This window comes from Chrysemys picta, chromosome 4 (genome assembly GCF_011386835.1).
Source record: "Chrysemys picta bellii isolate R12L10 chromosome 4, ASM1138683v2, whole genome shotgun sequence".
In the NCBI taxonomy this organism is placed as follows: domain Eukaryota; kingdom Metazoa; phylum Chordata; order Testudines; family Emydidae; genus Chrysemys; species Chrysemys picta.
The window spans coordinates 39,535,174-39,560,602 of record NC_088794.1 but is presented as its reverse complement, the minus strand read 5'-3'; the positions used below and the strand labels follow the sequence as shown (position 1 = coordinate 39,560,602).

Here is a 25,429-nt window from a genome sequence, read left to right as displayed (position 1 = left end):
TAACTGACTGGCTGGGTGTCCATCAAAGGGAGCTAAACCCCCCCCCTTCATTTATCACACCCCCATATTTTTTTTCACTGTTGCAGGGATTTGCCTTGTTCCTTATAGATGAATTACAAGGAAAGATTTGTAGCCCAGTGGGCTAGTTTGCCTTTATTGTATTTACTGCTTTGCGTTATATTCTGCTTTGCATTATATCCAGCAGTAATGCAAGAAACCTACAGGCCTGTGTCATGTAAGACATTAGCTTCAGCAAGTTAGCTTAAGGCTTGAGGCCTATGACCTTCAAACAAATAAACCACAGATAAATAGCCAAAGGAAACCCCAAGTATTGGGAAGCCAAAAATAAAGTGTTTAAGGGGAAGTTTTGACCACAGGTGCATGATTCAACCACAAAAGTGTCATGGCAACAAATTAACGTATATAACAGGTATATGAGCTACCTAATCACAAGAGGGCCATGGCATACATTTTAATAAGTTGAAATCATTGATATATTAAACTACAGAAGAAAAACACTCCAACATTAGCAAGGTAAGAAAATTCAAATAAGGAAAAGGAAAAAATCCCTTACAGAATATGCATCAAACATAGCGGCACCCGTGTAACATATTATAAAAGTTGCATCCCAGCCTAGGGAGGGGGGAAAAGGAGATGTAGTCCGTGGGATGTGCCAGAATGATGGCCACTGGTAATGAAGGAAAAGGTAAAGGTGATGAGGAAGATGATGGCTAACATTTCAGATTGTTCTACAAGGGATGGTGAGAGTATATGGATGTGCAGATGTACATTTTGCAGTATTTTTATGTACCTTACTGAGTTGGGGTGTTTGTGACTGTGCTAAATGTGTTAATAAACTATTTGTAAATATAAACAAGTTCCTATAGTGCAAGTGTTGCAACTGGGCGTATCGGGGTTCCCAACTATATAATAATTTAAATAATACTGGGCCTGATCTTGGAACACAAACCTAGTCAACCCTCGAAGTGATAACGGGATTCTTAAGTAAACAATACATATATAATCTATAAATCCGGCTACAGATTAATCTACTTTTCTGTAGTTTGCCTGAAGGTTTTGTGAGCCAAGAAACGGCATTCCTGCTTATAGCATTGCTGCTCCGTTTCCCTGCAGCCCAGAGAGAACAGCAGACAAAGGGAAACTTTCTGTCCCAAATTTAAAAAGTTCTAGCCTTCCCATTGGCTCTTTTGGTCAGGTGCCATTTTCTTTACCTGGGGGACTTTTTAAACTCTTTACAGGTAAAGCAAGCAGAGAACAGCTACACCAAGAGGGATTTTACAGCTAACTGACTGGCTGGGTGTCCATCAAAGGGAGCTAAACCCCCCCCCCTTCATTTATCACACCCCCATATTTTTTTTATCTTCAGTTATTCTTTCTCACCCACCCTTCCTTTCATTACTTCCATTCCTTCCCCTTTAAAATCAGATGCAGCATCATGGTAATAAGCCAGGTTCTTTGAACATTTCTAATGTTGTGTTTAAAAACTGTTGACTGGCAGATACTGCGTATGAGGGATTTATAAATACCCTACCCGCTGTATGTTGTAATTAGCTTCATTAATTGATACTGTCGTTAAGTTAATATGTTATAAATGGTTGGCCTTGTGACTGCCCTCTGCTTCTAAATAATTTGGGTAAATTTCCAGCTGTCGATACGGGATAGAGAGGTTATTTATTTGTTAAGTAGCTTATGCCTGATTCTGGGATTTTTTTACTCAGACAAAAATCTCATTCAGTTCCACTGTCCCTTTGCCCTGGTTCTTCCCTAAATCTATAAGCTGCCACTCATATCATTGGGAGTTTTGCCAATGACTTCAAGGAAAGCAGAATCAGACCTAGAATAAGCCCACACCTTGGGTACACATAAAAGGTGTACTGCTTTAACTTTAAAGTTATAGTTAACAAGGACAACCCCCCCCAATGTGGATGCAGTTATACCATAATCAGTGTTCTTATACTGGTATAGCTTATTCCCGTATGGGAAAAGGAAATAAGTTCTACTGGTATAAGGTATCATTGTATCAGCATAACTACATCCATACTCGGGGTTGTAATGGTAGAACTACATTTGGTCAAAAATCACACCCCTAACCAACATAGTTATACAGCTACAAAAACTGTATGTAGATCATGTCTTAGGTCACATATACACATACAGTGCTGCAGCATGTCTGGTGAAGAGCTCTCCCGTCGGCATAATAAAACCACCTCTGCGAACGGCAGAAGCTATGCCGGTGGGAGAAGCTGTCCTGCCGACATAGCACTGTGCACATGAGCACTTACCTTGATGTAACTTATGTTGCTCAGGGGGGTGGTTTATTCACACCCCTAAGTAACATAAGTTATGACATTTTGGAAGGTGTGGTGTGATTAATGGAGAAGAAAAGACAGGGCATTTGGATGACTACAATGCTGTCCTATTGGAGATGCATTTTACTGTGTTACTGATGGTACTGGGATCAGCTGATTGGTTTGTTGAAATAATTACATTGAGTGGCTGGTGAGGAAAATAATGTTTACAGAACCTAATGGATTCCACTTGTTGAGTTAGTGACACCTCTATTCTATTTAATTCACATATATACTTACTGTTACTATCATTTCAAGGCTGCATTTCTGGACCTGTCTTACCACAAAACATCAAGACTGCCAAGGTCATGGCTGAGCAATGCGTTTTCACTTTCCAAACTGTAAACAAATTACTTTGCCACACACTCTGTATTGCACTCTCCCCATTAGAAATACTTCTTTACATTTGCTTACCAAGCTTTTTTCCTTCTCTCAATACCAGACATTTTAAAAAGAATTATTTGTGCTCATTTCCACATTCAGTTTGCATATTCAAATCTTGGATCTTCACAAATAAAGATCATCTTTGCTGTTGACTCGTGATGATGATATTTTCTAGACATTGTATATGTGTCATTATATGTTACTAGGGGTGTAGCCGGATAGTCAGAGCAGGGTACTGGGAGATAGAACTGCTCAAAGCCATTGACTTCAAGCAAGACATTTGTAGCTGGTTTGTAACCCTACAATCCAGCTCACTAAAGCTCAGTGCATAATCTGGTCTCTGCTGCTTCCTCTATGCTTCAGGGGGGAAGTGATCTGTTGCAGCTCGTTTGCTGGTTCAGATAACTTTCCCCTTTGCACTGGCTCCAGTGCACAGGCTGGCAGTTGAGGGATGGACCTATGGTTCTGCCCACCCCTTGCTCCTTCTTGCATATTCCCCACCTGTCTTTTTGAGGATGGGAGTAGCACTGACAGGCTGGCGGATGCTGCTCTCCCTCCTTGCAGGTTCTGGCAATGTGGGTGGCCCATGCAAGGAGTAAAGGAGTCCCTTAAGTTCCTTGATCTACCCCTTACATGCAGTTGAGTTCACAATCTGGACCCATAAAATGGGATTTTCAAAAGTGCTCAGTGTAGGCCTAACTTTGCTTCCTTTAAATCAGTTGGAGCAGAGTAGGGGAACAGTGGGGCATTTTTGGAAATCTCACTCTTAATCCCTCATTGCTGCAGTTTATCAATCTGTAAAATGGATATTATAGCAATAATATGTACCTAAATCCCATCATTAATGTCTGTAAAAGCACATTGCGAGCCTCAGAGGAAAGGGCCTATGAGTGCAAAGCACTGCCATTATTGTTACAATACGTGCTACAATATATCCAGAGCTTTCCTTAAGGATAAGAGTCGACTGCATTATTATTCTTGCTGAGAATCTAGAGGATGAAGTTAAAATTAAAGTATCTTCTTGTTCAGCTTTCTCTGGCTTCACCCAAGCTATCAGCCCAATAGACTCGCCACTTCTTTGGTGTGTATGTGTACTGCTGCCCTCTGCTGAATGGAATCAGGCCTGCTTAGGTATCGGAGGCTATTATAACCCCAGTAATAGGGCCGGGACTGCTATTTACTGTATACTTGTACAGTGACTAGCACTATTGCTGAAACCAAGTTGTTTGTTATGGGTTTTTGTAAGAACAATACTTAGAGGCATATGATATGTCATAGTGACAGAGCACTGGACTAGTACTCAGGAGGCATGAATTCTGTACCTGCCACTAACTACTGCGATGGGATGATAAATAATTAAGGGAGATTCTTTTAGCTCTGGTAGTAGAAATCTGTGTTTATGCCATATGTATGCAGAGTAGACGGTATGTACACAGCCATGGAATGTTAGCGCTTAATCCTATGTTCCCACAGACTCTGGGTTAGACCCTCTGCCGCTCTGAATATGATTATGGTCTGTGGGGACTGCCTCACACCAGGGTTATTTATTCTTTCCTTCCTTTCCTTTTCTCTCCAAAACCCATCAAGTCTTTTTTTAGTCTTTGTGCCTATAAATACATACATATGTGTGTGTGTGTGTGTGTGTGTGTGTGTGTGTGTGTGTGTGTGTGTGTCTGTGTACTGTATATATAAACTCTAAATTGTGCTGGGTTTGGAACTGTTAAACAACAGCATCTCTAGAGTGTGCTTTTGTACTATAGACCAAATTGTCCCCAGAATGAACTGTCAGCTTCACCCTCCCCTGCCCCTATTAGAACATTCTAGATCTTTTTGATATGGTTCCCTTTTGGTCCAAATTATTTGAGTGTGACTGTAGTGGCTCGATCCTCAGCTAGTGTAAATCAGCATCGCTCTAGTGGAGTTCTTGGAGCTATTCCAGTTTACAGCAGTGCAGGATCTAGCCTTAGATCACTGTTGTTATATTCATTTGATGTGCTTTGTTCCTGCTAAGCCACAACCGTCCCCTATTTTGTAATCTTAAAGTCCTTTTCCTGCAATAGAAAAAAGATTAGGCAGGCAACCCACACAGTGGCTGCAGTGTGACTCCACTTCAAACTGTCTGTCATCTTTCACCAGTTCCCCCTACTGCTTCCTCTTCACTGTGGAGATAATGGAAGAGTTTCCTGTGAGCTCATATCTCTTTTTGATAAATTGCTGTGATCTGTATTGAAAAGCATTGTCTAGCTGCTCTTACATTGTGATAAAGGAATTCTGTAACTGTCTGCTTTGTGTTTTGCTTCCTCTCAACCAGAGTGTAGCTGAACGGGTCAGGACCAGATCCTTGGCTGGGTCAAGGCTCTGCTCAGCACAGCTGAGGAAGTTCGGGAGGCAAAGATAATTTTTCAAACCCACTTTGCATTTTTCCTAGCCCCTGGAGGTGATGGAGGCTAATCTGTCCCATGGCATAAATTATGACCTGCTACAGTGGCCCCTACAGGCCTCTTGTGGATTACAGGAGCACAGCACACTCCAGCCACACTCTGCCTCCACTGGCACGTGCCCCTCTGATTGGGGAAGTGGCATGGGTGACATAGAGCATGCTATGCTGGATAAGCCAGGGATTCCTCCCAGAAAATCCTCAACTGCCTGTATCGGGAAGCTCTGTGGTCCCTACACCCGAAGATTCCAAGCTGTAGGGTTTGGATGGTTGCAAAATTTGATACTATTCAGTTTTTTGCTTAAATCCTTCCATTTAATTACATAAAAATCCTGGGCCAGTATAGCTCGACTCTAATCTTTAAAGTGATATCAACAATCCTCCCACTAAATCTAGCGCTGCTTTCAGCTTTGTATTTTTTAAAGAGTTGTATTGCCATCTTTCTGCCTGAGAGTCTGGGGGCCAGATTCTGCTCTTGCTTACATTGGTGTCAGTCGGGAGTAACTCCAATGAAGCCCATAGAGTTACCCCAGTATAAGAGTGGTGTAAGTGAGAACCCAATCCAGGCCCTAGGTGTCGGATGTTTCCAGATAATAACCACTGAAATATATTGGATACTGTTAACAAGAGAGTTTGTAATCTGTGCAGAGCATATTTAAGTCACTTGAGGGCCTTCCTTTCTCATCTAAATGAATTCAGCAGCAAAATGTGCAGTGCATTATAATTGCATTATTTCTGTGATCCTCCCAGGCTTTTGCTTATGGTTGATAACTAACACAATGACTTATCTCATCCAGCGCCATGAAAGTAGCAGCCTGCCAGCAGGCGCACAAGAATGCACACTCACAGGATGCTCTCCCGGAGTAACTGAGCAGACAGCAATAGTGCTATTGTAGTAACTATTTGGATAGCTAGAAAACAGCAAAGTCAAGTGTGTGTGCGAGCTGTGATCATTATGGGTGAGTTCACCCTCCTGCGCAAGGTTCTCTACACCTGGAAATCTCCTTTTAGCCCTCCCTGGGGAGTAGAGGGAGAAATCACCACAGAGGGAGTCTTCCCCTAGGGTTACCATACGTCCGGATTTTCCCGGACATGTCCGGCTTTTGGGGGCTCAAATCCCCGTCCGGGGGGAAATCCCCAAAAGCCGGGCATGTCCGGGAAAATCGGGAGGTCAGCCGGGCCGGCGGGGAGCCGGGTCAGCCGGGCCGGCGGGGAGCCGGGCCGGCGGGGAGCCGGGTCAGCTGGGCCGGCGGGGAGCCGGGCCGGCAGGGAGCCGGGTCAGCCGGGCCCGCGGGGACCCCGGCCGGCGGGGAGCCGGGTCAGCCAGGCCCGCGGGGACCCCGGCCGGCGGGGAGCCGCGTCAGCCGGGCCCGCGGGGACCCCGGCCGGCGGGGAGCCGCGTCAGCCGGGCCCGCGGGGACCCCGGCCGGCGGGGAGCCGGGTCAGCCGGGCCCGCGGGGACCCCGGCCGGCGGGGAGCCGCGTCAGCCGGGCCCGCGGGGAGCCGGTCAGCCGGGCCGGCGGGGAGCCGGGCCCGCGGGGCCGGGAGCTGGGGGGTGCGCCGGGCCGCCGGGGGCCGGCAGTGCTGGGCGGGCCAGGGGTGGTCGGCCGGGGCCGGCACCCCAGGGCCCGAGCTGACCCAGGCTGGAAACGCCGGGGGGCCAGCCTGGGCCGCGCCTCCTCCCCCCACACCCCCCTTACCTGCTTCAGGCTTCCCGCGAATCAAATATTCGCGGGAAGCAGGGGAGGGGGCGGAGACTTTGGGGAGGGGGCGGGGTGTGGGCGGGGCCGGGGGCGGGGCCGTGGGCCGTGGAGTGTCCTCCATTTGGAGGCACAAAATATGGTAACCCTATCTTCCCCTAGCTCTGACTGCTGCATAGCTGAGCTTTGGATCTGCTCTGAATAGGCTGGTGTGGAAGGAGTGATTGAGTGGGCACGGGGAGGGGCCAATACATCCAAGTTTATGTAGATCCATGCAGCAGCCTCAAAACACTGGAACAAAGGGCAAGTGCCAGTATGCTGCGGGGGTGGGGGGGCTGTACTGGGGCTGAGGATTCCAGCCCCCGACCCCTGCAGAATTCCATGCACAGAGCCCAGTTCCTCTGGATTTGGGTAATACAGGATGAATTCCACCCTAAATGTGCTTTGCAGGCTTTCTCCCCTAGAAAATGTCATTTTAAATCTGGAACTGAAACAACTGCAGTGTGGTCCTTTAGCCACTGGGATGGGAAAACGTGATGCTTTAGTGAGGCTTATGAAAGATATATATGTGTTAATCTCCATTCGAATCTGATGGATGGTTACCACTTCAAAGTAAGTGTAGTTAGCGTGCTGGACATAAACTACTACTTTACAAGGGGTGCTTGTATATAACAGAGTCCAGAAATCTGAGACACTAGACCAGGGACTTATAAGGATCTTTTCAAAAATAGATGCACTTCCTTAAAATGTATTTGGCCTGGCTTATCCAACCCTCCCTTGTTAAGACCCCTGATGTTTAGATTGCCTGTTTGGGTATGAAAGAGGAGACAAGAAAGCAAGAGACTGGAATTTTCACCACCATTGGAACAGCTTACCAAGAGACATGGTGGATTCTCTATCATCTGGAATCTCTAAAACAAAGGTTGAATGTCTTTCTAAATGGGTTACTCTAGTTCAACCACAATTTATTTGGCTTGATATAGGAACCACTAGTTGAAATTCTATGGCCTGTGTTCTGCAGGAGGTTAGACTGTATGCTCCTTGGGGCAGGGACCATGTTTTTGTTCTGTGTTTGTACAGCGCCTAGCACAATGGGGTCCTGATTCATGACTGGGGCTTCTAGGCACTAATGCAATATAAATAATAAATAATAATGAAAGACTAGAAAGTCGAGAGGTAATCATAGTGGTCTCTTCTGGCCACAAAATCTATGAAATAACTTATCATTAATGGAGAAATAGTCTGAAGTTTATAGGGTGAAATTCAATAAGGACAAATGCAAAGTACCCCATTTAGGAAGGAACAATCAGTTGCACACATACAAAATGGGAAATGACTGCCTAGGAAGGAGTACTGTGGAAATGAACAGTTCTGGGCACCACATTTCAGGAAAAATGAGGACAAATTGGAGAAGGTTCAGAGAACAGCAATAAAAATGATTAAAGGTCTAGAAAACATGACCTATGAAGAAAGATTGAAAAAATTGGATTTGTTTAGTCTGGAGAAGAGAAGACTGAGAGTGGACACATGATAACAGTTTTCAAGTACATAAAAGGTTGTTACAAGGAGGAGGGAGAAGAATTGTTCTTCTTAACTTCTGAGGATAGGACAAGCAATGGGCTTAAATTGCAGCAAGGGCGGTTTAGGTTGGACATTCAGAAAAACTTCCTAACTGTCAGAGTGGTTAAGCACTGGAATAAATTGCCTAGGAAGGTTGTGGAGTCTCCATCTTGAAGATTTTTAAGAGCAGATTAGACAAACTCCTGTCTGGGATGGTCTAAGACAGGGGTCGGCAACCTTTGGGAAGGGGTGTGCCAAGTCTTCATTAATTTAAGGTTTCGCGTGCCAGCAAAAGGTTTTGTGTGCCAGACTGGCAGTGCGGGCGGCAGACGGAACCCCAGACCGCTGGCCCCTGCCAGCCAGGGTCCCGGCCACCAGCCCCGCTCAGCCCGCTGCCGGCCCAGGTACCATCCATCCAGGCCGGCAGCGGGTTGAGCAGGGTTGGCGGCTGGGACCCCGGTTGGCAAGGGGCCAGCGGACGGAACCCCAGACCGGCAGCAGGCTGAGCAGCTCATCCTGCTGCTGGTCTGGGGTTCCGTAATCCAGGCCGGCAGTGGGCTGAGTGGGGCCGGCGGCCAGGACCCCTGCTGGCAGCAGCGTGCCACTAAAAATCAGCCCACGTGCTGCCTTTGGCACGCGTGCCGCAGGTTGCCAACCCCTGGTCTAAGATAATACTTAGTCCTGCCATGAGTGCGAGGTCCCTTCCAGTCTTACGATTCTATGAAGTGAGGTGCATGGATGAAATATACAGGACATTTAGATAGACTACATCGTAGCACCATTTTGATGGGAGAGTTATAATTAAAATTTTGCTGTTGTCTCAGCTGCTTTGACTTTGGTATGGCAGGGAATTCCTGAGAAGAAAACCTGGTGGAAAATACATCCACAAAAGACAACTTGCCATATTTTCAGGTCAAGCCAAAGTCCCTGTGAATGATCCTGAATTGATCTATGCCCTGGGAAATCTTTGTGAGACTGCATAGCACTTGTGCTCTCTTTTTTTCAGTGTTGTCCCCATGATATTTTTAGCGTTCCTGCTGTGTGTTTGCATTGTACTGCCGCCTTGCTGCCTTTGGGCCTACAAATTGTGAACGCCTTCAAATCCCAATGCAGTCAACAGGATTTGAGAGTCCACATCTGGCCTTTTCTGAATATAAACTTCTTACAAGGGAAGAGTGCTTTACAAACAACAACAACTAGGATGGTGCTAGGAAGACACTATTTATCATGTAAACAGGTCTTAAAATGAGATTGGTATTTCCCAGTAATTGTGTGCTGGGAGCCTAGATTTGAGGCATAATCTCTCGGATATTTAATTATATGAAAGCAAAGGTGGGTATTACAGAAAGCCATCAGTGAGGTTTGCAGTACTCTATTTTCATTAAATGCCATTAAAGCATAAAGTAGTGTCCTTCCTTTAAGAGGGGATAATTTTTTATTATGTTGTTTAGATAGCAATGTGTAACAGTAATGATGTTGTTCATATGTTCTTTTAAAGAAAAATGCAAGATAAAAATGACCCTGAAGTTGTGAGAGCCTTGAAAATGACATAACTGTGTGATGGAAAAAGTTAATTCTGTTATGGGGTTAAGAGCTCAATGGGTTTAAGATAAAGCAACTTTGTTAATTTGTCATTCCTGGGTTTTTTAAAAAAATATTTCCACATGACTTGTGTATCTGCTATTTCCCAGCCAGCACTTGACCTATACTCTATATTAATCAGGGGCCCAGTCCTACTGGGGGCTCTGCTTGTTCAACCTCCACGGAAGTCGATGAGAATTGAAGAGCTACTAACAGAGGGCCTGATCCAGCAAACTCTTACTCGTGTAGTCCTACTGGTGTGCAGTCTTGGGCCCAGAATTATGACCACAGAGAGAAAACTTCTAAACAAAGTCAAGGAACACATGGTACCAATCACCACTCTAAGGGCCTGCCAGCCACAACTCAGCCAAATAGGAGAGCATATCCCACAAATGACGGCGCCCAATTCTGTTCTCAGTTGCCCTGTTGCAAATCTGCATTGATAGCAGTGGAGTCACTCCAGATTTGTACCAGCGTGAATGAAAATAGAACTAGGCCCGCAAAAGCCAGTCTTTTTGAGGAGATGGATGTAAGCGGGTCTAAGGCTTCTATACTATGCAAACATAGACTATATCCAAGGCATTCAGTAAATCTATGCAAAACCACAAGTGAAATGTCTTCTGAAAGGAGCAATAATATCACAATCAAGATTTAAAATGTATTTCTCATCTGAGAAGTGACCATGTGAAAATGGGATTGTGGGTCCCACGTTTATTATTGCTCAATGTTTGTGTCTCAATGATTTCCAGATAACACAAGTTCAGTTTGCAAATTAAAAGTATTTTTGCAAATTGCCAGCTTGGCAGACTCAACCTTGGTGGGGCTCTTTTCTTCCCATGCATCATCATCAGCACCAATAATAACTATTCTTAAAGCCAACTTCTGCCCTCAGTGACATCTGTATCACACAGTTGTCTTCAATGGGTTTGCAGTGGTGTTAAAATTTGAAACTTAGGCTGTGTCTGCACTGCAAGTGGAGGAATAATTGCAGCTCAGGTCAGAATACCCATGCTAGCTTTAGTCTAGCTAACACAGCTGAAAATAGCAGTGAAGATGCCGGCTAGCAATGTGGATATGTAATCAGGATTATAAACAGGCTTGTACAACCTGCACTGGAGCCCATACAATGTGACTTCACTGCTACTTTTATCAATTTTAGCTAGTATGGGCAAGTTTACCGAAGCTACAACCATAAATGGGTCATAAATGTACTATATTTATCTGTGTAGTTCAGTTGTGTTTGGTCATGTGAATCACATGTTGTGGTTTCTGTTCCTTGATTGGATAGACATGCTAGCTGTACCAGTACTGGAATTTGCCCTTTTTGAACATTTGTACCTGTAAACTATATTGCAGAAAGCAAGGATGGCAGGAGCATAAATATATTCAAAACGAATTCATTTAAAAAAAAATCCAAAGATAATTTTTGTTATTCACCCAACTCTAATCCTTTGATAAACTCAGCCTTTCATCTTTTCCAGTGTTTTGCTAGGTTTTTAAGTGAATACATTTATCCGTATCTTAATACAGCATAAATAGATTATTCAGAAAAATAAAATCTAATTTTTCCAGACATCTTAATTTGAAATATCATACAGTACAGATCTGATTATCCAAAAGTCTCATGGGACTGCTATAACTTTCACAGTCCCAGGGGTTCAAATAATTGAGGACCAACAAGCTTTGAAATCCATGTGCATGCTTCCCTAATCCTACGTGTAGATTCCAGATTATACAGGCCAGATCATTCAGTTATAGTCAGAAAGCAGATTTCCCCAAGGCCAGATAGCTGTGTATTCCACTGTTGTGGAATTTAGGACTTCTCAAGAGTCAGACTTCAACCTTGGGAGACTTATCTGACCTTTGGGTAACCAAGAGTTTCAGTTTAACTGGAGTCTGGATAATCTATGTTTGACTGAAAGTAAGAAATTGGGCATGATTCACTGTTGCCCATCATCTTGCATAGTCATTTACAGGAATGCAAAGCTGGTGTTAAACTCTACCATTCTTCATTTGTAGCACGTTATACCCACTTACTTTGCACTAGAGCAAATAACTACAATAAGTGAGGTGAAACAGCGAATTAGTTTACAGCTGTTAAAAAAACACCCCACACATTTATGCCGTACTGACACTTCCTGGCATAACCATATTACTGGAAACTGTTTTCAAGAATCCATAAAAATGTGTAAAGTTGTTGCAGACTGCTTGGGATCACATTTGCATTATTCATCCAATAGCATTATGGGTTTTCTTGGTTGTGTGTGTTATTTTGGTGGTTCATATATCCTCTTCTTTGGGAGGCATTAGTAATTGGCATTTTGATTATTAAAACTGCATATATTTAAAGTAAAAGTCAAGTTAAGATCACTGGTTAACTTATGCCGAACAGTAGCCTATGGATAAGGGGTGAGTAGCATGAATAAATATTCAGATACATGATTTATACTGAGAGTGGTTTGATTGTCAACATTTTTAGTTGTGTTCTGGTCAACATATAACATAGGACTAGAACATAAGAACGTCCACACCAGGTCAGACCAAAGGTCCATCTAGCCCAGTATCCTGTCTACTGACAGTGGCCAATGCCAGATGCCCCAGGGGGAGTGAACCTAACAGGCAATGATCAAGTGATCTCTCTCCTGCCATCCATCTCCATCCTCTGACAAACAGAGGCTAGGGACACCATTCCTTACCCATCCTGGCTAATAGCCATTAATGGACTTAACCTCCATGAATTTATCCAGTTCTCTTTTAAAAGCTGTTATAGTCCTAGCCTTCACAACCTCCTCAGGTAAGGAGTTCCACAAGTTGACTGTGCGCTGTGTGAAGAACTTCCTTTTATTTGTTTTAAACCTGCTGCCTATTAATTTCATTTGGTGACCCCTAGTTCTTGTATTATGGGAATAAGTAAATAACTTTTCCTTATCCACTTTCTCCACATCACTCATGATTTTATATACCTCTATCATATCCCCCCTTAGTCTCCTCTTTTCCAAGCTGAAGAGTCCTAGCCTCTTTAATCTCTCCTCATATGGGACCTGTTCCAAACCCCTGATCATTTTAGTTGCCCTTTTCTGAACCTTTTCTAGTGCCAGTATATCTTTTTTTAGATGAGGAGACCACATCTGTACGCAGTATTCGAGATGTGGGCGTACCATCGATTTATATAAGGGCAATAATATATTCTCAGTCTTATTCTCTATCCGCTTTTTAATGATTCCTAACATCCTGTTTGCTTTTTTGACCGCCTCTGCACACTGTGTGGACTTCTTCAGAGAACTATCCATGATGACTCCAAGATCTTTTTCCTGACTCGTTGTAGCTAAATTAGCCCCCATTATATTGTATGTATAGTTGGGGTTATTTTTTCCCATGTGCATTACTTTACATTTATCCACATTAAATTTCATTTGCCATTTTGTTGCCCAATCACTTAGTTTTGTGAGATCTTTTTGAAGTTCTTCACAGTCTGCTTTGGTCTTAACTATCTTGAGCAGTGTAGTATCATCTGCAAACTTTGCCACCTCACTGTTTACCCCTTTCTCCAGATCATTTATGAATAAGTTGAATAGGACTGGTCCGAGGACTGACCCTTGGGGAACACCACTAGTTACCCCTCTCCATTCTGAGAATTTACCATTAATTCCTACCCTTTGTTCCCTGTCTTTTAACCAGTTCTCAATCCATGAAAGGACCTTCCCTTTTATCCCACGACAGCCTAATTTACATAAGAGCCTTTGGTGAGGGACCTTGTCAAAGGCTTTCTGGAAATCTAAGTACACTATGTCCACTGGATCCCCCTTGTCCACATGTTTGTTGACCCCTTCAAAGAACTCTAATAGATTAGTAAGACACGAATTCCCTTTACAGAAACCATATTGACTATTGCTCAACAGTTTATGTTTTTCTATGTGTCTGACAATTTTATTCTTAACTATTGTTTTGTCTAATTTGCCCGATACCGACATTAGACTTACCAGTCTGTAATTGCTGGGATCACCTCTAGAGCTCTTTTTAAATATTGGTGTTACATTAGCTAACTTCCAGTCATTGGGTACAGAAGCCGATTTAAAGGACAGGTTACAAACCTTAGTTAATAGTTCCGCAACTTCACATTTGAGTTCTTTCAGAACTCTCGGGTGAATGCCATCTGGTCCCGATGACTTGTTACTGTTGAGTTTATCAATTAATTCCATAACCTCCTCTAGTGACACTTCAATCTGTGACAGTTCCTCAGATTTGTCACCTACAAAAGCCGGCTCAGGTTTGGGAATCTCCCTAACATCCTCAGCCACGAAGACTGAAGCAAATAATCCATTTAGTTTCTCCACAATGACTTTATCGTCTTTACGCGCTCCTTTTGTATCTCGATCATCAAGGGGTCCCACTGGTTGTTTAGCAGGCTTCCTGCTTCTGATGTACTTAAAAAACATTTTGTTATTACCTTTGGAGTTTTTGGCTAGCCGTTCTTCAAACTCCTCTTTGGCTTTTCTTATTACATTCTTGCACTTAATTTGGCAGTGTTTATGCTCCTTTCTATTTGCCTCACTAGGATTTGACGTCCACTTTTTAAAGGAAGTCTTTTTATCTCTCACTGCTTCTTTTACATGGTTGTTAAGCCACAGTGGCTCTTTTTTAGTTCTTTTACTGCATTCTTATATTCTTATGTTCTTCTTAAGGCCACAGCTCCTAGAGTCATGTGATTAGGTGAGCATCTCAGCTTTCATTTAAAAGAAAAAGTAAGTTTATAGCCCTAACGTTTGCATGGAAAAGCCTGAAAACGTGAACTGAGTGAGCTCTAAAGGCTCAGAAACTGGAAGGAAAATGAAAAATCTATTTTTTTTTAAAATCTCCAGATTTTTATGACAATCTCATGATTTTGAGGATCCTGACTCATGATTTTTTGAATACTTGGTGTTGGAAGGACAGTATTTTCTATTGTAACTGGGCCTCTAAGAAAAAGAGTAAGCAGTCTTTATATATTAAAAGAAATTCAATTAAAATATTGTGCTGGAAAAAGCTGCAGGGAAAAAAACCCTATAAAATGAAATATCATTGAGCCCTTCTGAATGCTAATTGTGCTTTTCAGGAGGAGACATTTGGAGAGCGGTAATGTTTGGCTTGCTATAAAGAACTAAGGATCTGATTCAGGAAAGCAGTTAAGCACATGCTTAACATTAATCATGTTTTGGGACTTAAAATTAAGCATATGCTGAAGTGCTTTCTTGAACAGGGATGCTTTCCTGAATTAGAGCCTGAAAGAGATTAATAAAAAGCTCAATTTGCCGAAAATAAAATGCAGGATGTAGAACAAAGATAATAGAGAAAATTGTTACCAACATCAAGTGAAAGGTATCTATAAACCACCTTGCCATTCTGGAGTAGTTTGTTAGACAGGCTGTATTGTCAGTGATATTCTAAAGGGCAGAACTCTGCAGATGAACACTTTTATGAGGAGAAGCGATTGATGCAGATATACTAGCTTTAATTGTGATAAGTGAGGTATGATTTCTGCAGTTAGCAAGGGGACAACCAGTAAAATTGCTAAGTCAGGAATGTGTCCCATAATGCAAGTGAAAAATGTAATGTGCTTTGTTAAATTAATGAAAGGTCAGAGGAAATGAAAAAGTGGATGTAAAAGCCCTGGAGCATTTATTTCAATGACCCCTCCAAACCAGCTCTAATTCTCAGAAAGGATAAGCAATAAACTCCCAGTGTAATGTTCACTGAGAAAATGGCAACTAATTCAAGGCAAAACAAAGGATGATCATATAGTTAATATTTACTGTAAATACATTAGATCCCATTAAAATAAGGCCAGTTGCGGTGTTCTTCATCCCTTTCATCCCACCCGCTTAAGGTCAGACTGTAATTAATACTTAAAATGGGATGCCACAGTGCAGTCTTCAGTGAGATTCACTTTTGGCTGATTTTTCCAGATTTCTATCATCATATTCATAAAACTGATTGCCTTAGGCTGCTGTCCTGGCCTAGTCAGAAACATGTCAAAAGTAAATGTGCATAGGATTCATCCCTGATTTTGTTTTCATCAAAAGATGTTCCCTGATGACACTACTTCAAGCCACTGGATCCCTGTTCTGCATAGGATGACTAGGGAGGTGTGTGGTACCAAATGTCATAAGAGTAACAGTTCTGAGGTTACTTCTATCCTCCTCTTCTTCCTCTTCCTGCTCCACATCATTAAAGCTGGATTTAAAATGTCTATGCTGAGGGAAAGAGGTCCAGGGTGTAAAAGTTGTCTGAATGAACAGAAAGCAGGACACAACAAGTGGAAAGACAGCTTGAAAAGCAATACATTTCCCAGCATGAAACCAGAAATAATACTACTGATACAATGATAAATCAAAGGAAAGGGAAAGCTGTTCTGTCATCTAAAGCCAAGTCCCATATTGCTTTGGTATCAGTTTAGTGCCTACTAATAGTAAATGTTTATCCAAAGCAGAGGTGATTCATAAGATGTTCTTCAGGGTCAAGCCATACTAGACATGAACAGTTTCCAAGTGGCTCGAGCCAATTATCTGATGACTGAGCTAATTCCCAAGGAATATTATACATCTATTAAAAAACGAGTTGTTGATACAACCTGAGCTGTAACATTGAGCCTGTTATACGTGAAAGTGGTAGGTCACATGTAATTACCATGCAATTACATTGTGGTTTTGCTTTGTGATATATGAATTTTAGCAATAATTACAAGTATCTGCAAAGTTTATTACCTGAATGAAAATAATCTCAGTGTAAATACAGTGGGCCAGATCCTCAGTTGAGGTCAGTTGTCATGGAATGGAGCTATGCTGATTGACACCAGCTGAGGGTCTGGTTTTCTGTAATTAATTTACCTGGATTCTAGTAGTATAATCTGTATAAAGAGGAACTCCTAATTTGTGATAACTTGTGAGGAAGGTAGTCCATTGCTGTTAGAAAAGGAGTGTTGATCAAAAGACATTCTCAAAGATTCGGTTTTCCTTGGTTGTTTATAAATTTTCCTCAGTTGGAATGACTCTGAACATCCAAGCTGGGAAAAAACAGTTTTATTTGTACAATTCAGTGTGTTGACATGTGCAGTGTCACGGGGTGCACGGCCGGCCCCTCTTCTTCGGGGCCCGGTTGCCCTGCCCAGGGCCGGCTCCAGGCACCAGCTGAGCAAGCTGGTGCTTGGGGCAGCAGCTTGTAGGAGGCAGCATTCCGCCCAATCCTAGGGCGGCACGGCCGCTTTTTGTTGTTGTTGTTGTTGTTGTTGTTGTTGTTCCGCTCCGGCCGCCCTGTAGGGGGCAGCGGCGTGGAGGACGGGAGCGCCCTGCAGCAAACCCGACAGGGCAGCCCCCGTCCTTCCCTCCCAGCCGACCGGAGCGGCGTGGAGCCCTCCTGGCAGGGGGCACGGCGGGAGGGGCCGCGTGGCAGCGCCTTGCTGAAGCCCTGGCCGCCCCCCTTGTCTCTCTACCCCCGCTCTCTCCCCCTCCCCCGCTAGCCGGGGCACATCTGCAGGGCAGGGAATTCCCCTGCACCCCGGCTCCAGCCGTGCCGCAGGGTTTTTTTTTTTTTTTCCTTGGGGCGGCCAGAAAGCCAGAGCCGGCCCTGGCCCTCACAAATAAGTCCAGGGAGACTTCAGTTCTGTGCAAACACATGTGTCCTTTATTCTTTAAGCATTTTCCCACCACCAGTGTCCAACTATATACAATCCTTATAGGTTTCTCCCCTACCGCAGGCTGGGTCAGTAACCAACTGGAGAGGTAGCCGTGTTAGTCTGGATCTACATCTGTTGGTCTTAAAGGTGCCACAGGAGACTCTGTTGCTTTCAACTAGAGAGGTTCCACCTCCCTGACTGACCTCTCTCTCTGGCTGCCTCCCCGCTTCTGGCTCCTTCCCAGCCTTTGTAACTCTTGCCTATCAGGCTGGCAGGTGTTGCCAATCGCCAGGCAGACATAAGGCTTTTCAACCAGCCTCAATCTATCCCCCTTGATTGGGGCTGGTGTGGCAGGGGCTGATTAGGTGTGTTTGCAGCAGCACCTTGCCACAGACAGCAAATAGACAAATCTCACATATATGCAAGAGTTTAGATCCCAAGCTTGAAAAATCAAACACGTTTCATCTCCTTGGTATGCATCTCATACTGTATGCAAGCTTAGGTGTCCAGCTGGCATGTTCTGACTTGTACTCAACCTGCTGCAGCTTGTGTTGAAACTTGTTATAAAACTTTATTTGTTCAGGTCTCCAAAGTATGGTACAGGATTACAAAAGTCTACGTGTAATCTGCAATATGCTGCATTTCTTTTTTCTGCCATCAGGTGTGTACTTTGCCATATTCCCACCCAAACAGGTGGATTAATTGAGGAGAATTTGCCTAGGAAGGAAGAATTCACTGTACTACACCTTCCTTTTTATTAAGCTGTGATTAGGTGGGCATTTCTCCAATTTTGTATCCTGTAACTAGACATATATTTTAGGAATAGCATCCTGAAGTGGAATTCGGGGACATTTAACATTGGTCACACTGCTACAGCTGATGTAAATTGGCAAAGCTCCATTAAAGTCATAACAGCTACGATGATTTACACCACCTGGGGATATAGCCTGCTGTTTTCTGGTTTGCGAATATTCTGAATCTTCACTCTGGTAGGTCTATAATAGCAGAAATGCATAAGCTAACAATCTGCCCTGCTTTTTTGAACATGGAAATTTTGCCTCCTAGAGTTAATTGAATCAGGAAATGTCATCTTCTTTACATTTCATCTTCCTTTTCAGTGCAGATTCTAGAGATTGAGTTACTACTGTGAATACAAAATACAGTTTAATTTAATATCTGAGAAAATTTAATGACCAGAAAAAGAGAACGTTGCTTGAAACAAGCCTTGAATAAAATCAAATACTCCCCTTTCACTAACGCAGTCGGGAAAGGCTATACCAGACCTTTAATTAACTATTTATAGAGATGTGCATATTTCCAATCTATTTTAAACCCTGTAAATGACAGTAAGCAAACCAATCTACCCACCAGTTAGCACAAAGCATGGACAGCATAATGTCCGTGCAGTGTCTAGCTACTTGGTAATTACATATCAGCAACCCCGAACGTGTGAAGACGGAGCTGCCTAGCTTGATGCTAAAAGCTGAAACCTTCTGCCATCTTCCTCCACAGATGCAGAAGGCACCACGTGCATCATGGAGGGCTTCACTGCACATGCATGTGCCATTGTTTATCTATTATAAATATAGCAGTCATCGTGACCACCCAAAATGAGTCCGCTGAGCGTTGACAGCTCCCATTCAGTTCAAGGGAAGCTGTGGGCATTCAGCACCTCTGAACAGCCTATACAGTATTCTTACTTGTTTGTCTCTTCATTGGTTTGTACTTACTGGTGAACTCATTTATGCACTAAAGACAGCACCAGGCAACACCAGGTCCTGTCATGTTCACGGCTTTCATTGCCTTCTATTTTATAAGAGTTTGGTTCAGTGGGTTTATTTGGTGACTGGGGTGTTTCCTCTTGTGCAAGCCCTGGACATTGGGAACCAGGTACACAGCTCCCATTACATTTTATGTTGACTCTCTTAAAGAGCTGTTGACACCTAATGGGCAACCTTGAAAACTATTCTATTTAGGAGCAGTGCTGTCAATATTCTCTGTATTTCTCTTCCCTCATCTTTATGGTCAAGAATATGATGGAAAGCTGGAGATTCGTAGTTTCCAAGACTAGAAGGGACTACTATGATCATGTAGTCTGATCTTCTGTAAAACAGAAACCATAGAACTTTCCCAAAACAATTCCTAGAATGTATTTTTTAGAAAAACATCCAATCTTGGTTTGGAAATTGCCAGTGATGGAGAATCTACTATGACCTTTGGTAAATTATTCCACTGGTTAATTACCCCCACTGTCAAAAATGTATATCGTCTTTCCAGCCTGAATTTGTCTAGCTTCAACTTGCAGCCAGTGGATCGTGTTCTACCTTTCTTCGCTAGATTGAAGAGCCCATTATTAAATATTTGTTCGTATGTAGATATAGACGGTAATCAAAGTCACCCTTAACCTTCCTTTTGTTAAGCTAAATAGATTGAGCTCTTCGTCTAGCACTTTAACATGTTTTCTGATCCTTTAACCATTCTTGTGGCTCTTCTTTGAACCTTCTCCAGTGTATCAATATCCTTCTTGAATTGTGAGCACCAGAACTGGACACAGTATTCCACCAGTGGTCACACTAGTGCCAAACACTGAGGTAAAATAACCTCTCTGCTCTTCTTTGAGATTCCCCTATTTATGCATCCTAGGATCCCATTAGCTCCTTTGGCTACAGTTTCACACTGGGAGCTGATGTTCTGCTGATTATCCACCATGACCCACAAATCTTTTTCAGAGACACTGCTTCCAAGGATAGAGTCAACCATCGTGTAAGTATGGCCCAGGTTCTTTGTTCTTACATTTGCATTTAGCTATATTTAAATACATATTAGCTGCTTGCATGCAGTTTAACAAGCGATCCAGATCACTCTGTATCATTGACTTGTCTTCTTCATTATTTACTACTCTCCTGATTTTTGTGTCATCTGCAAACTTTTATCAGTGATGATTTTATGTTTTCTTGATTAAAAAATGGCAAATAGCATAGGACCAAGAACTGATCCCTGCGGGACCCCGTTGGAAACATTCATGCTTGATGATGATTCCCCATTTACAATTACATTTTGAGACCTATCAGTTAGCCGGTTTTTAACCCATTTAATTTCTGCCATGTTAATTTTATATTTTTCTTGTTTTTTAATCAAATGTTGTGTGAGTCAAATGCCTTACAGAAGTCCAAGTATACTACGTCAACAGTATTACCTTTATCAACCAAACTTGTAATCTCATAAAAAAATCAAGTTAGATTTACAGGATCTATTTTTCATAAGCCCATGCTGATTTGCATTAATTACATTACTCCCTTTTAATGATTAATCAAGTCCCGTATCAGTTGCTCCATTATCTTGCTCAGGAGCTATGTCAGTCTGACAGGCCTATAGTTACTTGGGTCATTCCATTTACCATTTTAAAAAATTGGCATAACATTAGCTTTCTTCTGGTATTTCCCCAGTGCTCGAAGACTTATTGAAAGTCAACATTAACAGTCCAGCAAGCTATCAGCCAGCTCTTTTAAAACTCTTGGGTTCAAGTTATGTGGACCTGCTGATTTAAAAAGTTCTGACTTTAGTAGCTTCTGTTTAACATCCTTCAAATATATTAGTGGAATGGAAAGAGTGTTGTTATCACCATCTGATAAGACTATATCATCTGTTATTTCCCCAAATACAGAACAGAAATATTTATTGAGTACCTCTGCCTTATTTGTATTATTATTGATAATTCTACCATTTCCACCTAGTAATGGACAATGCCACTGTCAGGATTCTTTTTGTTACCAATATATTATAAAAACTCCTTTTTATTGTCCTTCAGTCTGCTGACCATAGATTTTTCCTTGTGTCCCTTTGCTTTCCTTATCAGTTTTCTACAATTACTAACTTCTGGTTTATATTATTTACTTCCCCTTTCTTCCATTTGCTGCCTCTACTTCCCCTCTAACTAGGTCTTTTTTTAAACCAAGACAGCCTTCTTCCTCAGTTGTGGAGTTCTGATTTTTGGACATCTAGTAAGGTGTTCTTAAATGATTCCCAATTATCATTCACATTTTTCTGATAAATTCTTCCTAACAGCTGATTCGGCTCATAATTGTTTCCAGCTTTGTGAAATTAGCCTTAGTAAAGCTGTGTGTGTGTGTGTGTGTGTGTGTGTGTGTTTATTCTGCTTACACATTTATAAATGTGATCAAGTCATGATCTCTTGTACCTAAGCTACCTTTAATTTTTAGTTCTGTGATCAGTTCAACTTTATCTGTTAGAACAAGGTCTAATAAAGAATTTCCCCGTGCTGGCCGCAACTTTTTTTGAGTTAGGAAATTGTCATCTATAATATTAACAAATTCCAAGGATGTTTTAGGTGGCCTGACCTACAAAATACGGTAGAGGACTCTTTAATCTACCAAAGACATGACAAGTTCCAATGTCTAGAAGCTAAAGCTGGATACAGTAAGGCTAGAGATAGGATGTAAATTTTAACAGTGAGGATAATAACCATTAGTAAAGCTTACCTAGACATGTGGTGGATTCTCTATCACTTGAAGTCTTTTAATCAAGTTTAGATATCTTTCCAAAATATGTGCTCTAGTTCAACTAAAAGTTATGGGCAGGGCCGGTGCAAGAATATTTTGCGCCCTAGGCGAAACTTACACCTTGAGCCCCCACTCCTTCTCCCCTTCCCTCGGAGCATTGCTTATTATAAACTTACAAAAATGAATACTGCATAATGTGGCATTGTTCATTAGAATTAATACACGTTCGGCTTGAAAATTTATTAATTTCATTATTTAGTCTACATATTTAATGAAAATAAATACACCCTTTTTAGTTACGTATACTTCCTTTCTTCATTCTTTCATATCAAAATCTACTACATTTTATTCTACCTTTAGAATATCCAGTTATAGTTGTTGTTAATAAAATTTATAAAATTAGAATGGCGGATACTCTGTCATACAACAACTGACAATATCAATATGACAAATTTCAACAACAAACACACACATATTCACACATGATAAACATATACACTCAAATACTTAACATACACACACAATTGACACAAAGAATTAGTGAAATGATGCAGCAGCAACTGCCTGAGTCTTAGATCTGAAACAACTCAACAAAAATAGTTAGCCTCAGTCGACAACCTCCAAAAACTAGTAAACTTAGCATTACAAACAGCCTGTCAGAACGGGTAGCGGCTCCGCGCAATGAGAAAAACGATGTCCTTGCCACCTTGTACCGTAGTGAAGCAGTTCGCTTGTGCCCGCAATGCATAGCTGACGTAGGCCATAGCTGTAATGTACGAGAGAAGAATGACAAGTTAAAATGCAAGTTCAACGACGTTTCTCTTTTCTTTATTCATTCATTTTCCAGCAATAGTGTAAAAAATTTTGGGGCACCGCTGTTTGGCGCCCCCAAATCTTGGCGCCCTAGGCGGCCGCATAGTTGGCCTAGTGATTACACCGGCCCTGGTTATGATGCAGGAATTACTGTGTTAAATTCTTTGCCCTGTATTACACAAGCAATCAGGCTATGTGCATAAGGGTCCTATTTGGCCTTAAAATCTATGAACCTGATCTAGATTTTGAAACCCACTCTCCATATTTTTAAATCTAGGGGGTTGTTTCAGCTTGGAGCAAGCTCCAAAATACATATCTAGATCTAGGCTAGGATTTCAAAATAATTCCACTCCCCATAAAACCAATAGCAATAATGTAATGTCCGAATCCAAGGTGTTTGGTTCGGGCTCATCTTTAATAAGAACGAGAGTGCTCTTGCTTGGATGTTCACTTCTGATGTTGCATATTCTTCAGCTGAAATCCTAGGGCCAAATTCAGGCCTCAACTGATTTTTGGGTCCAGATGGTCTTACATCAGTGCTGCAAAGGCAACATTAATATGAGCCTGTGTTCTGAATTGGTTACAGTCTAAACACAGCCCCCACTCCCATCTCATATAGATTATTCTGGACAGTGGCAGGAGTAAATTATATAAGACATGCCAAGTCAGGGACTGTGTGTGCTAATCGACATTGAGACCCATACCTGTTGGACCCAGGCCTTGCCTGTCTCAGGATACCAGCTAATTTTATGAGATTTTGGTCATCTGGAATGGTGGAAATCTCACAGGATCACTTGTTCTTGTGAAATTGCACCCACGTCCAACTTAGAACCACAAAACTGGCCTCTTCCAATGTTGGATCTGACCTGGAGCCAAAACAATAGAGATTGAAATCCAGCCACTCCCCTTGAAATTCAAAGGGCTTCACACCTGCTATTCCCCTTTTGATCCCTCTCAAGTAGCAATGGGTTTGGAATGTCATCTGTGGGAAGCAAAATGAATTCCATACATGAAAGTTTCTCTTATGGGCAAAATCTGCTCTGGATCGATGGATGCTAAGCACCCCATGCATGGAGGAACCAGTGCAATACTGCTGTTGGATGGGCAGAATTTGGGAACTCATGCAAGACTCCCACATCCTGAGCATGGCACAAGGCGCAAGTCTGCAGGGGCTTCCTGTGCAGTTTTGAGGAGGAGTGAAAATGAGGCCTAGGGACAAATGAGTGGAAGGTTCAACACCCAGTAGTTCCCACTCAGATCAGTTCTGAAAATTTTGCCTCTGGTGCCTGCAATGGGTATTACCCAGAGATCTCAGGAATGCTATATAACTCTAGACCAGGGGTAGGTAACCTATGGCACGGGTGCCGAAGGCGGCACGCGAGCTGATTTTCAGTGGCACTCACACTGCCTGGGTCCTGGCCACCGGTCCGGGGGATTCTGCATTTTAATTTAATTTTAAATGAAGCTTCTTAAACATTTTTAAAACCTTATTTACTTTACATACAACAATAGTTTAGTTATATATTATAGACTTATAGAAAGAGACCTTCTAAAAACATTAAAATGTATGACTGGCACGCGAAACCTTAAATGAGAGTGAATAAATGAAGACTTGGCACACCACTTCTGGAAGGTTGCCGACCCCTGCTCTAGACAGAAACAGGCAGGAGAGCCCATATGAACAGCTATAAAAATTACAAGTACAGTATGTAATCCCAACTATCTAAAGGAATTTGAATTACACCAAACAATAAAGTGTTCTCACACACACACACACACACACAAAATTGTTTCATGTGATTTTTCTACTTCATTGTGCACTGAACTCAGGAATGGAGTAAAATTCTCTGTCTACTAAGTTAAGTCTGCATATCTCAGCCCATTGCTGAGAAAGCATCATGGGAATCAAACTCTTCACATTTTTGAGAAATGAAATCTAGAGATATGTTTACACTACAGTTAGACACCAGTGGGTGGCCGGTGCGAGCTGACTCGGGCTCATAGGACTTGGGCTAAGGGGCTGTTTAATTGCAGTGTAGATGTTCAGGCTCTCGCTGCAGTACAGGCTCTAGGATCGTGAAAGGTGGGAGGGACCCAGAGCTCGGGCTGCAGCTCAAGCCTGAATGTCTACACTACAATTAAAAGCCCCTTAGCCTGAGCTCTGCAAGCCTGAGTCAGGTGGCACAGGCCAGCTGCAGGTTTTTAATCGCAGTGTAGACATACTCTAAGAGACCAAGATCAAGTCAACATCTGTTTTCTATACTGTTTTCTATACCAAAAATAAGGAAGAAGTGAATCTGGCACAGAGAGTTTCTACACCCTAGGATCCAACATAGAAAAGGCCCTGTCACCTGTCAAATTTAAGTTGCAATGATGAACATAAGAACATAAGAATGGCCATACTGGGTCAGACCAAA

The 25,429-nt window shown here is 42.5% G+C and overlaps 1 protein-coding gene across 5 annotated transcripts in view; it reads left to right on the top strand.

Annotated features, from left to right (window-relative positions):
- Nucleotides 1–25,429, top strand: part of OSBPL5 (oxysterol binding protein like 5) — a 231,479-nt gene that overhangs the window by 90,247 nt on the left and 115,803 nt on the right. The gene's annotated exons all lie outside the window — the stretch shown is intronic.